The following is a 17,349-nucleotide window of genomic DNA, read 5'->3' on the forward strand; positions in this document are numbered from 1 at the left end:
AGTGTAACTCTGGGAGGTGCACTCACACAGCGCAATGCTGTTTCTCACAAAGCTTCTTTCCAGTGTGCATCTGAGGCTATTTCCTTTTCACCGGAGCCCTCAGTGAGCTCCCAAATATCACTTTGCAAATTCCACGAGAACAGTCTTCGCGAAGGGCTTCATTAGGAGAAAGCTGCAATTCTGTGAGATGAATTCACAGATCACAAAGAAGTTTCTCAGAAAGCTTCTTTCTCCTTTGTAACGGAGGATATTTCCTTTGGCCCCGTAGTCCTCAAAGGGGTCTGAAATATCAGTTTCCAGATTCCACAGAAACGGGGGTAGCCAACGGCTCCATGAAACGCAGGAGTAATTCAGTAAGTTGAAGTCACACATCACAAAGCAGTTTCTCAGAAAGCTTCTATTTTTCGTCTTCGAGCTGAGGTTATTTGTGGTCTCGGAGCCCCACTGTGTGTCTTAGAGCAGATTCTGCGAAAACACTGTTAGCAAGCGTCTCAAGGGAAACAATGGTAGAACTCTGTGAGCCGAAGTCACCCACAGCAAAGGAGTTTCAGAGGAGGCCTCTCTGCAGATTGGTCTGAGGAGATTTCATAATTCACCATGGGATTCAACGCTAGCCAAGATATCACTCGTGAGATTCTACAAACACAGTGCTAGCAAACTCCTCATGAAAGAGTGGTGTAACCCTTTGAAATGAATTCACACATCACAAAGCTGTTTCTCAGAAAGCTTCCTTCCGCTTTTTCTCGGAGGATAGTTCCTGCCTCCCAGCCGAAATTATCAGTTCCCATCCGAAATTATCAGTTCTCAGAATCCACAAAAACAGTGCTTGGAAACGGCTCCAAGACACAGTGATGTAACTCTGGGAGCTGAAGTCTCGTATCTGAAAGCAATTCCCGAGGCAGCTTCTTTCATTTCTTATCTGAGGATATTTCCTTTGTCACCGTAAGCTGCTAGCGCTGAGAAGTATCTCATCGCAAGCTTCAAGAAAACGGTGTTGGCAAACTGATCACTGAAGAGAAGAGTGTAACTCCGTGAGGTGCATTCACACACCGCAATGCAGTTTCTCAGAAAGCTTCCTTCCGCTTCTTATCTGAGGACATTTTCTTTTCCCCGTAGCCCACAATGAGCTCCCAAAGATCACTTTGCAGAATCCACGGCAACAGTGTTAGCAAACTGCTACAAGAAGGTAAAGGTGAATCTCTGTGTGGTGGATTCAACATCACAGAGCAATTTCTGAGACTGCTTCTTTCTAGTTAATATCGGAGGATGTTTCCGTGTTCACTATGGGCCTCAATGCGCCCCCAAATATCACTTTGCAGATTCCACGAAAACGGTGTTAGCAAACTGCTTCCTGAAGACTCAGTTGTAACTCTGTGTGATGAATTCACGTATCACAGAGAAGTTTCTCACACAGCTTCGCTCACGTTTTGCATCGAGGGTATTTCAGCGTAGGCCTGAATTCGAACCGAAGTAGCCCTTCTCAGGTTCCTCAAAGACAGTGTTAAATGACTCTTCCACGAAAGGGGTGTGTAACTCTGTGAGATAAATTCTCACATCACGATCCAGTTTCTAAGACAGCTTCTTTTCTCATTTTATCTGAGGCTATGCCCTCTGTAAGCTTCATTGCGCTAAGAAATATGCCATGGCAGATTTCAGGAAAACTGTGTGAGCAAGTTGATCACTGAAGAGAAAACTGTAACTCCGTGAGTTGCATTCACACATCCCAACGCCGTTTCTCAAAACACTTCTTTCTTGTTTGTGTCTGAGGATGTTTCCCTTTTCACCATAGGCCTCAATGAGCTCCCAAACATCCCTTTGCAGAATCCTTGAAAACAGTGTTAGCATACTGCTACAAGATGATAAAGGTGAAGCTCCGTGTGGGGAATTCAACATCACAAAGCAATGTCTGAGTCAGCTTCTTTCTAGTTATCATCTGAGGATGTTTCCTTTGGCACCATGGGCCCTGAATGCGCCCCCAAATATCACTTTGCAGATTCCCGGAAAACAGTGGTGGCAAACTGCTTCCTGAAGATTCAGCTGTAACTCTATGTGTTGAATTCACGTAGCACAGAGAAGTGTCTCACAAAGCTTCTCTCACGTTTTTAATGGGGGATATGTCCTTCATCAGCGTAGGCCTCAATTCCATCCAAAGTAGCCCTTCTCGGGTTCCTGAGAGACAGTGTTAAACGACTGCCCCACGAAACGCCGATGTAACGCTGGGAGATGATTTCACACATCGCAAACCAGTTTCTAAGAAAGCTTCTTTTAATGTTTTCTGAGGAGATTTCCTTTGTCACCGTAAGCTTCATTGCGCTAAGAAGCATCCCAAGGCAGATTTCAAGGAAACTGTGTGAGCAAACTGGTCACTGAAGAGACAAGTGTCACTCTGTGAGTTGCATTCACACATCGCAATGCAGTTTCTCAGAACGCTTCCTTCCAGTTTTTATCTGAGGCTATTTCCTTTTCCCCGTAGCCCTCAATGAGCTCCCAAATATCACTTTGCAGAATCCAGGGAAACAGTGCTGGCAAAGGGCTACAAGAAGGGAAGGTGAATCTCTGTGTGGTGAACTGACACATCACAAAGCAATTTCGGAGACAGCTTCTTTCTCGTTACGATCTGAGGATGTTTCCGTTTTCACCGTGGGCCCTCAATGCGCTCCCAGATAGTACTACGCAGATTCCAGGAAAACGGTGTTAGCAAACTGCTTCGCGAAGACTAAGTGGGAACTCTGTGAGATGAATTCACGTTTCACTGAGAAGTTTCTCACAAAGCTTCTTTCCAGTTTTCATTTACGATATTTCCTGGGTCACCGTAAGCTTCATTGCGCTGAGAAATAGCCCAGTGCAGACTGCAATCAAACAGTGTTAGCAAACGGGTCAGTGAAAAGTTGCGTGGAAGTCTAGGAGTCGCATTCACATGTCACAATGCAGTTTCTCCGAAGGCTTCTTTCCAGTTTTTATCTGAGGACCTTTCTTTTCTCACCATATCCCTCCGTGTGCTCCCAAGAGTGGTGAAAGCCTTTGAAATGAACTCACACGTCACAAAGCTGTTTCTCAGAAAGCTGCACCCTGCTTTTTCTCGGAGGATAATCCCTTTCTCCCCACACTCTCCAAACCCATCCGAAATATCAGTTCTCAGAATCCACATAAACAGTGCTGGGAAACGGCTCCAAGAAACAGTGATGTAACTCGGTCAGATGAAGTCACGTATCTGAAAGCAATTTCTGAGGAAGCTTCTGTCATTTTTATCTAGGGATACTTCCTTTGTCACGGTAAGCTGCGTAGCTCCAAGAAGTCTCCCATTGCGGATTTCAAGGAAACGGTCTTGTCAAACTCATCACGGAAAAGTGTAACTCTGGGAGGTGCACTCACACAGCGCAATGCTGTTTCTCACAAAGCTTCTTTCCAGTGTGCATCTGAGGCTATTTCCTTTTCACCGGAGCCCTCAGTGAGCTCCCAAATATCACTTTGCAAATTCCACGAGAACAGTCTTCGCGAAGGGCTTCATTAGGAGAAAGCTGCAATTCTGTGAGATGAATTCACAGATCACAAAGAAGTTTCTCAGAAAGCTTCTTTCTCCTTTGTAACGGAGGATATTTCCTTTGGCCCCGTAGTCCTCAAAGGGGTCTGAAATATCAGTTTCCAGATTCCACAGAAACGGGGGTAGCCAACGGCTCCATGAAACGCAGGTGTAGTTCAGTGAGTTGAAGTCACACATCACAAAGCAGTTTCTCAGAAAGCTTCTATTTTTCGTTTTCGAGCTGAGGTTATTTGTGGTCTCGGAGCCCCACTGTGTGTCTTAGAGCAGATTCTGCGAAAACACTGTTAGCAAGGGTCTCAAGGGAAACAATGGTAGAACTCTGTGAGCCGAAGTCACCCACAGCAAAGGAGTTTCAGAGGAGGCCTCTCTGCAGATTGGTCTGAGGAGATTTCATGATTCACCATGGGATTCAACGCTAGCCAAGATATCACTCGTGAGATTCTACAAACACAGTGCTAGCAAACTCCTCATGAAAGAGTGGTGTAACCCTTTGAAATGAATTCACACATCACAAAGCAGTTTCTCAGAAAGCTTCCTTCCGCTTTTTCTCGGAGGATAGTTCCTGCCTCCCAGCCGAAATTATCAGTTCCCATCCGAAATTTTCAGTTCTCAGAATCCACAAATACAGTTCTAGGAAACGGCTCCAAGACACAGTGATGTAACTCTGGTAGCTGAAGTCTCGTATCTGAAAGCAATTCCCGAGGAAGCTTCTTTCATTTCTTATCTGAGGATATTTCCTTTGTCACCGTAAGCTGCTAGCGCTGAGAAGTATCTCATCGCAAGCTTCAAGAAAACGGTGTTGGCAAACTGATCACTGAAGAGAAGAGTGTAACTCCGTGAGGTGCATTCACACACCGCAATGCAGTTTCTCAGAAAGCTTCCTTCCGCTTCTTATCTGAGGATATTTTCTTTTCCCCGTAGCCCACAATGAGCTCCCAAAGATCACTTTGCAGAATCCACGGCAACAGTGTTAGCAAACTGCTACAAGAAGGTAAAGGTGAATCTCTGTGTGGTGGATTCAACATCACAGAGCAATTTCTGAGACTGCTTCTTTCTACTTAATATCGAAGGATGTTTCCGTGTTCACTATGGGCCTCAATGCGCCCCCAAATATCACCTTGCAGATTCCACGAAAACGGTGTTAGCAAACTGCTTCCTGAAGACTCAGTTGTAACTCTGTGTGATGAATTCACGTATCACAGAGAAGTTTCTCACACAGCTTCGCTCACGTTTTGCATCGAGGGTATTTCAGCGTAGGCCTGAATTCGAACAGAAGTAGCCCTTCTCAGGTTCCTCAAAGACAGTGTTAAATGACTCTTCCACGAAAGGGGTGTGTAACTCTGTGAGATGAATTCTCACATCACGATCCAGTTTCTAAGACAGCTTCTTTTCTCATTTTATCTGAGGCTATGCCCTCTGTAAGCTTCATTGCGCTAAGAAATATATGCCATTGCAGATTTCAGGAAAACTGTGTGAGCAAGTTGATCACTGAAGAGAAAACTGTAACTCCGTGAGTTGCATTCACACATCCCAACGCCGTTTCTCAAAACACTTCTTTCTTGTTTGTGTCTGAGGATGTTTCCCTTTTCACCATAGGCCTCAATGAGCTCCCAAACATCCCTTTGCGGAATCCATGAAAACAGTGTTAGCATACTGCTACAAGATGATAAAGGTGAAGCTCCGTGTGGGGAATTCAACATCACAAAGCAATGTCTGAGTCAGCTTCTTTCTAGTTATGGTCCGAGGATGTTTCCTTTTGCACAATGGGCCCTGAATGCGCCCCCAAATATCACTTTGCAGATTCCCGGAAAACAGTGGTGGCAAACTGCTTCCTGAAGATTCAGCTGTAACTCTATGTGTTGAATTCACGTAGCACAGAGAAGTGTCTCACAAAGCTTCTCTCACGTTTTTAATGGGGGATATGTCCTTCATCAGCGTAGGCCTCAATTCCATCCAAAGTAGCCCTTCTCGGGTTCCTGAGAGACAGTGTTAAACGACTGCCCCACGAAACGCCGACGTAACGCCGGGAGATGATTTCACACATCGCAAACCAGTTTCTAAGAAAGCTTCTTTTAATGTTTTCTGAGGAGATTTCCTTTGTCACCGTAAGCTTCATTGCGCTAAGAAGCATCCCAAGGCAGATTTCAAGGAAACTGTGTGAGCAAGCTGGTCACTGAAGAGACAAGTGTCTCTCTGTGAGTTGCATTCACACATCGCAATGCAGTTTCTCAGAACGCTTCCTTCCAGTTTTTATCTGAGGCTATTTCCTTTTCCCCGTAGCCCTCAATGAGCTCCCAAATATCACTTTGCAGAATCCAGGGAAACAGTGCTGGCAAAGGGCTACAAGAAGGGAAGGTGAATCTCTGTGTGGTGAACTGACACATCACAAAGCAATTTCGGAGACAGCTTCTTTCTCGTTACGATCTGAGGATGTTTCCGTTTTCACCGTGGGCCCTCAATGCGCTCCCAGATAGTACTACGCAGATTCGAGGAAAACGGTGTTAGCAAACTGCTTCGCGAAGACTAAGTGGGAACTCTGTGAGATGAATTCACGTTTCACTGAGAAGTTTCTCACAAAGCTTCTTTCCAGTTTTCATTTACGATATTTCCTGGGTCACCGTAAGCTTCATTGCGCTGAGAAATAGCCCACTGCAGACTGCAATCAAACAGTGTTAGCAAACGGGTCAGTGAAAAGTTGCGTGGAAGTCTAGGAGTCGCATTCACATGTCACAATGCAGTTTCTCCGAAGGCTTCTTTCCAGTTTTTATCTGAGGACCTTTCTTTTCTCACCATATCCCTCCGTGTGCTCCCAAGAGTGGTGAAAGCCTTTGAAATGAACTCACACGTCACAAAGCTGTTTCTAAGAAAGCTGCACCCTGCTTTTTCTCAGAGGATAATCCCTTTCTCCCCACACTCTCCAAACCCATCCGAAATATCAGTTCTCAGAATCCACATAAACAGTGCTGGGAAACGGCTCCAAGAAACAGTGATGTAACTCGGTCAGATGAAGTCACGTATCTGAAAGCAATTTCTGAGGAAGCTTCTGTCATTTTTATCTAGGGATACTTCCTTTGTCACGGTAAGCTGCGTAGCTCCAAGAAGTCTCCCATTGCGGATTTCAAGGAAACGGTCTTGTCAAACTCATCACGGAAAAGTGTAACTCTGGGAGGTGCACTCACACAGCGCAATGCAGTTTCTCACAAAGCTTCTTTCCAGTGTGCATCTGAGGCTATTTCCTTTTCACCGGAGCCCTCAGTGAGCTCCCAAATATCACTTTGCAAATTCCACGAGAACAGTCTTCGCGAAGGGCTTCATTAGGAGAAAGCTGCAATTCTGTGAGATGAATTCACAGATCACAAAGAAGTTTCTCAGAAAGATTCTTTCTCCTTTGTAACGGAGGATATTTCACAAAGCTTCTTTCCAGTTTTCATTTACGATATTTCCTGGGTCACCGTAGGCTTCATTGCGCTGAGAAATAGCCCAGTGCAGACTGCAATCAAACAGTGTTAGCAAACGGGTCAGTGAAAAGTTGCGTGGAAGTCTAGGAGTCGCATTCACATGTCACAATGCAGTTTCTCCGAAGGTTTCTTTCCAGTTTTTATCTGAGGACCTTTCTTTTCTCACCATATCCCTCCGTGTGCTCCCAAGAGTGGTGAAAGCCTTTTGATATTTCCTTTGGCCCCGTAGTCCTCAAAGGGGTCTGAAATATCAGTTTCCAGATTCCATAGAAACGGGGGTAGCCAACGGCTCCATGAAACGCAGGTGTAATTCAGTGAGTTGAAGTCACACATCACAAAGCAGTTTCTCAGAAAGCTTCTATTTTTCGTTTTCGAGCTGAGGTTATTTGTGGTCTCGGAGCCCCACTTTGTGTCTTAGAGCAGATTCTGCGAAAACACTGTTAGCAAGCGTCTCAAGGGAAACAATGGTAGAACTCTGTGAGCCGAAGTCACCCAGAGCAAAGGAGTTTCAGAGGAGGCCTCTCTGCAGATTTGTCTGAGGAGATTTCATGATTCACCATGGGATTCAACGCTATCCAAGATATCACTCGTGAGATTCTACAAACACAGTGCTAGCAAACTCCTCATGAAAGAGTGGAGTAACCCTTTGAAATGAATTCACACATCACAAAGCAGTTTCTCAGAAAGCTTCCTTCCGCTTTTTCTCGGAGTATAGTTCCTGCCTCCCAGCCGAAATTATCAGTTCCCATCCGAAATTATCAGTTCACAGAATCCACAAAAACAGTGCTAGGAAACGGCTCCAAGACACAGTGATGTAACTCTGGGAGCTGAAGTCTCGTATCTGAAAGCAATTCCCTAGGAAGCTTCTTTCATTTCTTATCTGAGGATATTTCCTTTGTCACCGTAAGCTGCTAGCGCTGAGAAGTATCTCATCGCAAGCTTCAAGAAAACGGTGTTGGCAAACTGATCACTGAAGAGAAGAGTGTAACTCCGTGAGGTGCATTCACACACCGCAATGCAGTTTCTCAGAAAGCTTCCTTCCGCTTCTTATCTGAGGATATTTTCTTTTCCCCGTAGCCCACAATGAGCTCCCAAAGATCACTTTGCAGAATCCACGGCAACAGTGTTAGCAAACTGCTACAAGAAGGTAAAGGTGAATCTCTGTGTGGTGGATTCAACATCACAGAGCAATTTCTGAGACTGCTTCTTTCTAGTTAATATCGGAGGATGTTTCCGTGTTCATTATGGGCCTCAATGCGCCCCCAAATATCACCTTGCAGATTCCACGAAAACGGTGTTAGCAAACTGCTTCCTGAAGACTCAGTTGTAACTCTGTGTGATGAATTCACGTATCACAGAGAAGTTTCTCACACAGCTTCGCTCACGTTTTGCATCGAGGGTATTTCAGCGTAGGCCTGAATTCGAACCGAAGTAGCCCTTCTCAGGTTCCTCAAAGACAGTGTTAAATGACTCTTCCACGAAAGGGGTGTGTAACTCTGTGAGATGAATTCTCACATCACGATCCAGTTTCTAAGACAGCTTCTTTTCTCATTTTATCTGAGGCTATGCCCTCTGTAAGCTTCATTGCGCTAAGAAATATATGCCATGGCAGATTTCAGGAAAACTGTGTGAGCAAGTTGATCACTGAAGAGAAAACTGTAACTCCGAGAGTTGCATTCACACATCCCAACGCCGTTTCTCAAAACACTTCTTTCTTGTTTGTGTCTGAGGATATTTCCCTTTTCACCATAGGCCTCAATGAGCTCCCAAACATCCCTTTGCGGAATCCATGAAAACAGTGTTAGCATACTGCTACAAGATGGTAAAGGTGAAGCTCCGTGTGGGGAATTCAACATCACAAAGCAATGTCTGAGTCAGCTTCTTTCTAGTTATCGTCTGAGGATGTTTCCTTTGGCACCATGGGCCCTGAATGCGCCCCCAAATATCACTTTGCAGATTCCCGGAAAACAGTGGTGGCAAACTGCTTCCTGAAGATTCAGCTGTAACTCTATGTGTTGAATTCACGTAGCACAGAGAAGTGTCTCACAAAGCTTCTCTCACGTTTTTAATGGGGGATATGTCCTTCATCAGCGTAGGCCTCAATTCCATCCAAAGTAGCCCTTCTCGGGTTACTGAGAGGCAGTGTTAAACGACTGCCCCACGAAACGCCGATGTAACGCTGGGAGATGATTTCACACATCGCAAACCAGTTTCTAAGAAAGCTTCTTTTAATGTTTTCTGAGGAGATTTCCTTTGTCACCGTAAGCTTCATTGCGCTAAGAAGCATCCCAAGGCAGATTTCAAGGAAACTGTGTGAGCAAACTGGTCACTGAAGAGACAAGTGTCACTCTGTGAGTTGCATTCACACATCGCAATGCAGTTTCTCAGAACGCTTCCTTCCAGTTTTTATCTGAGGCTATTTCCTTTTCCCCGTAGCCCTCAATGAGCTCCCAAATATCACTTTGCAGAATCCAGGGAAACAGTGCTGGCAAAGGGCTACAAGAAGGGAAGGTGAATCTCTGTGTGGTGAACTGACACATCACAAAGCAATTTCGGAGACAGCTTCTTTCTCGTTACGATCTGAGGATGTTTCCGTTTTCACCGTGGGCCCTCAATGCGCTCCCAGATAGTACTACGCAGATTCCAGGAAAACGGTGTTAGCAAACTGCTTCGCGAAGACTAAGTGGGAACTCTGTGAGATGAATTCACGTTTCACTGAGAAGTTTCTCACAAAGCTTCTTTCCAGTTTTCATTTACGATATTTCCTGGGTCACCATAAGCTTCATTGCGCTGAGAAATAGCCCAGTGCAGACTGCAATCAAACAGTGTTAGCAAACGGGTCAGTGAAAACTTGCGTGGAAGTCTAGGAGTCGCATTCACATGTCACAATGCAGTTTCTCCGAAGGCTTCTTTCCAGTTTTTATCTGAGGACCTTTCTTTTCTCACCATATCCCTCCGTGTGCTCCCAAGAGTGGTGAAAGCCTTTGAAATGAACTCACACGTCACAAAGCTGTTTGTCAGAAAGCTGCACCCTGCTTTTTCTCGGAGGATAATCCCTTTCTCCCCACACTCTCCAAACCCATCCGAAATATCAGTTCTCAGAATCCACATAAACAGTGCTGGGAAACGGCTCCAAGAAACAGTGATGTAACTCGGTCAGATGAAGTCACGTATCTGAAAGCAATTTCTGAGGAAGCTTCTGTCATTTTTATCTAGGGATACTTCCTTTGTCACGGTAAGCTGCGTAGCTCCAAGAAGTCTCCCATTGCGGATTTCAAGGAAACGGTCTTGTCAAACTCATCACGGAAAAGTGTAACTCTGGGAGGTGCACTCACACAGCGCAATGCAGTTTCTCACAAAGCTTCTTTCCAGTGTGCATCTGAGGCTATTTCCTTTTCACCGGAGCCCTCAGTGAGCTCCCAAATATCACTTTGCAAATTCCACGAGAACAGTCTTCGCGAAGGGCTTCATTAGGAGAAAGCTGCAATTCTGTGAGATGAATTCACAGATCACAAAGAAGTTTCTCAGAAAGCTTCTTTCTCCTTTGTAACGGAGGATATTTCCTTTGGCCCCGTAGTCCTCAAAGGGGTCTGAAATATCAGTTTCCAGATTCCACAGAAACGGGGGTAGCCAACGGCTCCATGAAACGCCGGTGTAGTTCAGTGAGTAGAAGTCACACATCACAAAGCAGTTTCTCAGAAAGCTTCTATTTTTCGTTTTCGAGCTGAGGTTATTTGTGGTCTCAGAGCCCCACTCTGTGTCTTAGAGCAGATTCTGCGAAAACACTGTTAGCAAGCGTCTCAAGGGAAACAATGGTAGAACTCTGTGAGCCGAAGTCACCCACAGCAAAGGAGTTTCAGAGGAGGCCTCTCTGCACATTGGTCTGAGGAGATTTCATGATTCACCATGGGATTCAACGCTAGCCAAGATATCACTCGTGAGATTCTACAAACACAGTGCTAGCAAACTCCTCATGAAAGAGTGGTGTAACCCTTTGAAATGAATTCACACATCACAAAGCAGTTTCTCAGAAAGCTTCCTTCCGCTTTTTCTCGGAGGATAGTTCCTGCCTCCCAGCCGAAACTATCAGTTCCCATCCGAAATTATCAGTTCTCAGAATCCACAAAAACAGTGCTAGGAAACGGCTCCAAGACACAGTGATGTAACTCTGGGAGCTGAAGTCTCGTATCTGAAAGCAATTCCCGAGGAAGCTTCTTTCATTTCTTATCTGAGGATATTTCCTTTGTCACCGTAAGCTGCTAGCGCTGAGAAGTATCTCATCGCAAGCTTCAAGAAAACGGTGTTGGCAAACTGATCACTGAAGAGAAGAGTGTAACTCCGTGAGGTGCATTCACACACCGCAATGCAGTTTCTCAGAAAGCTTCCTTCCGCTTCTTATCTGAGGATATTTTCTTTTCCCCGTAGCCCACAATGAGCTCCCAAAGATCACTTTGCAGAATCCACGGCAACAGTGTTAGCAAACTGCTACAAGAAGGTAAAGGTGAATCTCTGTGTGGTGGATTCAACATCACAGAGCAATTTCTGAGACTGCTTCTTTCTAGTTAATATCGGAGGATGTTTCCGTGTTCACTATGGGCCTCAATGCGCCCCCAAATATCACTTTGCAGATTCCACGAAAACGGTGTTAGCAAACTGCTTCCTGAAGACTCAGTTGTAACTCTGTGTGATGAATTCACGTATCACAGAGAAGTTTCTCACACAGCTTCGCTCACGTTTTGCATCGAGGGTATTTCAGCGTAGGCCTGAATTCGAACCGAAGTAGCCCTTCTCAGGTTCCTCAAAGACAGTGTTAAATGACTCTTCCACGAAAGGGGTGTGTAACTCTGTGAGATGAATTCTCACATCACGATCCAGTTTCTAAGACAGCTTCTTTTCTCATTTTATCTGAGGCTATGCCCTCTGTAAGCTTCATTGCGCTAAGAAATATATGCCATGGCAGATTTCAGGAAAACTGTGTGAGCAAGTTGATCACTGAAGAGAAAACTGTAACTCCGATAGTTGCATTCACACATCCCAACGCCGTTTCTCAAAACACTTCTTTCTTGTTTGTGTCTGAGGATATTTCCCTTTTCACCATAGGCCTCAATGAGCTCCCAAACATCCCTTTGCGGAATCCATGAAAACAGTGTTAGCATACTGCTACAAGATGGTAAAGGTGAAGCTCCGTGTGGGGAATTCAACATCACAAAGCAATGTCTGAGTCAGCTTCTTTCTAGTTATCGTCTGAGGATGTTTCCTTTGGCACCATGGGCCCTGAATGCGCCCCCAAATATCACTTTGCAGATTCCCGGAAAACAGTGGTGGCAAACTGCTTCCTGAAGATTCAGCTGTAGCTCTATGTGTTGAATTCACGTAGCACAGAGAAGTGTCTCACAAAGCTTCTCTCACGTTTTTAATGGGGGATATGTCCTTCATCAGCGTAGGCCTCAATTCCATCCAAAGTAGCCCTTCTCGGGTTCCTGAGAGACAGTGTTAAACGACTGCCCCACGAAACGCCGATGTAACGCTGGGAGATGATTTCACACATCGCAAACCAGTTTCTAAGATAGCTTCTTTTAATGTTTTCTGAGGAGATTTCCTTTGTCACCGTAAGCTTCATTGCGCTAAGAAGCATCCCAAGGCAGATTTCAAGGAAACTGTTTGAGCAAACTGGTCACTGAAGAGACAAGTGTCACTCTGTGAGTTGCATTCACACATCGCAATGCAGTTTCTCAGAACGCTTCCTTCCAGTTTTTATCTGAGGCTATTTCCTTTTCCCCGTAGCCCTCAATGAGCTCCCAAATATCACTTTGCAGAATCCAGGGAAACAGTGCTGGCAAAGGGCTACAAGAAGGGAAGGTGAATCTCTGTGTGGTGAACTGACACATCACAAAGCAATTTCGGAGACAGCTTCTTTCTCGTTACGATCTGAGGATGTTTCCGTTTTCACCGTGGGCCCTCAATGCGCTCCCAGATAGTACTACGCAGATTCCAGGAAAACGGTGTTAGCAAACTGCTTCGCGAAGACTAAGTGGGAACTCTGTGAGATGAATTCACGTTTCACTGAGAAGTTTCTCACAAAGCTTCTTTCCAGTTTTCATTTACGATATTTCCTGGGTCACCGTAAGCTTCATTGCGCTGAGAAATAGCCCAGTGCAGACTGCAATCAAACAGTGTTAGCAAACGGGTCAGTGAAAACTTGCGTGGAAGTCTAGGAGTCGCATTCACATGTCACAATGCAGTTTCTCCGAAGGCTTCTTTCCAGTTTTTATCTGAGGACCTTTCTTTTCTCACCATATCCCTCCGTGTGCTCCCAAGAGTGGTGAAAGCCTTTGAAATGAACTCACACGTCACAAAGCTGTTTCTCAGAAAGCTGCACCCTGCTTTTTCTCGGAGGATAATCCCTTTATCCCCACACTCTCCAAACCCATCCGAAATATCAGTTCTCGGAATCCACATAAACAGTGCTGGGAAACGGCTCCAAGAAACAGTGATGTAACTCGGTCAGATGAAGTCACGTATCTGAAAGCAATTTCTGAGGAAGCTTCTGTCATTTTTATCTAGGGATACTTCCTTTGTCACGGTAAGCTGCGTAGCTCCAAGAAGTCTCCCATTGCGGATTTCAAGGAAACGGTCTTGTCAAACTCATCACGGAAATGTGTAACTCTGGGAGGTGCACTCACACAGCGCAATGCAGTTTCTCACAAAGCTTCTTTCCAGTGTGCATCTGAGGCTATTTCCTTTTCACCGGAGCCCTCAGTGAGCTCCCAAATATCACTTTGCAAATTCCACGAGAACAGTCTTCGCGAAGGGCTTCATTAGGAGAAAGCTGCAATTCTGTGAGATGAATTCACAGATCACAAAGAAGTTTCTCAGAAAGATTCTTTCTCCTTTGTAACGGAGGATATTTCACAAAGCTTCTTTCCAGTTTTCATTTACGATATTTCCTGGGTCACCGTAGGCTTCATTGCGCTGAGAAATAGCCCAGTGCAGACTGCAATCAAACAGTGTTAGCAAACGGGTCAGTGAAAAGTTGCGTGGAAGTCTAGGAGTCGCATTCACATGTCACAATGCAGTTTCTCCGAAGGTTTCTTTCCAGTTTTTATCTGAGGACCTTTCTTTTCTCACCATATCCCTCCGTGTGCTCCCAAGAGTGGTGAAAGCCTTTTGATATTTCCTTTGGCCCCGTAGTCCTCAAAGGGGTCTGAAATATCAGTTTCCAGATTCCATAGAAACGGGGGTAGCCAACGGCTCCATGAAACGCAGGTGTAATTCAGTGAGTTGAAGTCACACATCACAAAGCAGTTTCTCAGAAAGCTTCTATTTTTCGTTTTCGAGCTGAGGTTATTTGTGGTCTCGGAGCCCCACTTTGTGTCTTAGAGCAGATTCTGCGAAAACACTGTTAGCAAGCGTCTCAAGGGAAACAATGGTAGAACTCTGTGAGCCGAAGTCACCCAGAGCAAAGGAGTTTCAGAGGAGGCCTCTCTGCAGATTTGTCTGAGGAGATTTCATGATTCACCATGGGATTCAACGCTATCCAAGATATCACTCGTGAGATTCTACAAACACAGTGCTAGCAAACTCCTCATGAAAGAGTGGAGTAACCCTTTGAAATGAATTCACACATCACAAAGCAGTTTCTCAGAAAGCTTCCTTCCGCTTTTTCTCGGAGTATAGTTCCTGCCTCCCAGCCGAAATTATCAGTTCCCATCCGAAATTATCAGTTCACAGAATCCACAAAAACAGTGCTAGGAAACGGCTCCAAGACACAGTGATGTAACTCTGGGAGCTGAAGTCTCGTATCTGAAAGCAATTCCCTAGGAAGCTTCTTTCATTTCTTATCTGAGGATATTTCCTTTGTCACCGTAAGCTGCTAGCGCTGAGAAGTATCTCATCGCAAGCTTCAAGAAAACGGTGTTGGCAAACTGATCACTGAAGAGAAGAGTGTAACTCAGTGAGGTGCATTCACACACCGCAATGCAGTTTCTCAGAAAGCTTCCTTCCGCTTCTTATCTGAGGATATTTTCTTTTCCCCGTAGCCCACAATGAGCTCCCAAAGATCACTTTGCAGAATCCACGGCAACAGTGTTAGCAAACTGCTACAAGAAGGTAAAGGTGAATCTCTGTGTGGTGGATTCAACATCACAGAGCAATTTCTGAGACTGCTTCTTTCTAGTTAATATCGGAGGATGTTTCCGTGTTCACTATGGGCCTCAATGCGCCCCCAAATATCACTTTGCAGATTCCACGAAAACGGTGTTAGCAAACTGCTTCCTGAAGACTCAGTTGTAACTCTGTGTGATGAATTCACGTATCACAGAGAAGTTTCTCACACAGCTTCGCTCACGTTTTGCATCGAGGGTATTTCAGCGTAGGCCTGAATTCGAACCGAAGTAGCCCTTCTCAGGTTCCTCAAAGACAGTGTTAAATGACTCTTCCACGAAAGGGGTGTGTAACTCTGTGAGATGAATTCTCACATCACGATCCAGTTTCTAAGACAGCTTCTTTTCTCATTTTATCTGAGGCTATGCCCTCTGTAAGCTTCATTGCGCTAAGAAATATATGCCATGGCAGATTTCAGGAAAACTGTGTGAGCAAGTTGATCACTGAAGAGAAAACTGTAACTCCGACAGTTGCATTCACACATCCCAACGCCGTTTCTCAAAACACTTCTTTCTTGTTTGTGTCTGAGGATATTTCCCTTTTCACCATAGGCCTCAATGAGCTCCCAAACATCCCTTTGCGGAATCCATGAAAACAGTGTTAGCATACTGCTACAAGATGGTAAAGGTGAAGCTCCGTGTGGGGAATTCAACATCACAAAGCAATGTCTGAGTCAGCTTCTTTCTAGTTATCGTCTGAGGATGTTTCCTTTGGCACCATGGGCCCTGAATGCGCCCCCAAATATCACTTTGCAGATTCCCGGAAAACAGTGGTGGCAAACTGCTTCCTGAAGATTCAGCTGTAACTCTATGTGTTGAATTCACGTAGCACAGAGAAGTGTCTCACAAAGCTTCTCTCACGTTTTTAATGGGGGATATGTCCTTCATCAGCGTAGGCCTCAATTCCATCCAAAGTAGCCCATCTCGGGTTCCTGAGAGGCAGTGTTAAACGACTGCCCCACGAAACGCCGATGTAACGCTGGGAGATGATTTCACACATCGCAAACCAGTTTCTAAGAAAGCTTCTTTTAATGTTTTCTGAGGAGATTTCCTTTGTCACCGTAAGCTTCATTGCGCTAAGAAGCATCCCAAGGCAGATTTCAAGGAAACTGTGTGAGCAAACTGGTCACTGAAGAGACAAGTGTCACTCTGTGAGTTGCATTCACACATCGCAATGCAGTTTCTCAGAACGCTTCCTTCCAGTTTTTATCTGAGGCTATTTCCTTTTCCCCGTAGCCCTCAATGAGCTCCCAAATATCACTTTGCAGAATCCAGGGAAACAGTGCTGGCAAAGGGCTACAAGAAGGGAAGGTGAATCTCTGTGTGGTGAACTGACACATCACAAAGCAATTTCGGAGACAGCTTCTTTCTCGTTACGATCTGAGGATGTTTCCGTTTTCACCGTGGGCCCTCAATGCGCTCCCAGATAGTACTACGCAGATTCCAGGAAAACGGTGTTAGCAAACTGCTTCGCGAAGACTAAGTGGGAACTCTGTGAGATGAATTCACGTTTCACTGAGAAGTTTCTCACAAAGCTTCTTTCCAGTTTTCATTTACGATATTTCCTGGGTCACCGTAAGCTTCATTGCGCTGAGAAATAGCCCAGTGCAGACTGCAATCAAACAGTGTTAGCAAACGGGTCAGTGAAAAGTTGCGTGGAAGTCTAGGAGTCGCATTCACATGTCACAATGCAGTTTCTCCGAAGGCTTCTTTCCAGTTTTTATCTGAGGACCTTTCTTTTCTCACCATATCCCTTCGTGTGCTCCCAAGAGTGGTGAAAGCCTTTGAAATGAACTCACACGTCACAAAGCTGTTTCTCAGAAAGCTGCACCCTGCTTTTTCTCGGAGGATAATCCCTTTCTCCCCACACTCTCCAAACCCATCCGAAATATCAGTTCTCAGAATCCACATAAACAGTGCTGGGAAACGGCTCCAAGAAACAGTGATGTAACTCGGTCAGATGAAGTCACGTATCTGAAAGCAATTTCTGAGGAAGCTTCTGTCATTTTTATCTAGGGATACTTCCTTTGTCACGGTAAGCTGCGTAGCTCCAAGAAGTCTCCCATTGCGGATTTCAAGGAAACGGTCTTGTCAAACTCATCACGGAAAAGTGTAACTCTGGGAGGTGCACTCACACAGCGCAATGCAGTTTCTCACAAAGCTTCTTTCCAGTGTGCATCTGAGGCTA

The sequence above is a fragment of the Macaca mulatta genome, chromosome Y, assembly GCF_049350105.2.
Source record: "Macaca mulatta isolate MMU2019108-1 chromosome Y, T2T-MMU8v2.0, whole genome shotgun sequence".
Classification (NCBI taxonomy): Eukaryota; Metazoa; Chordata; class Mammalia; order Primates; family Cercopithecidae; genus Macaca; species Macaca mulatta.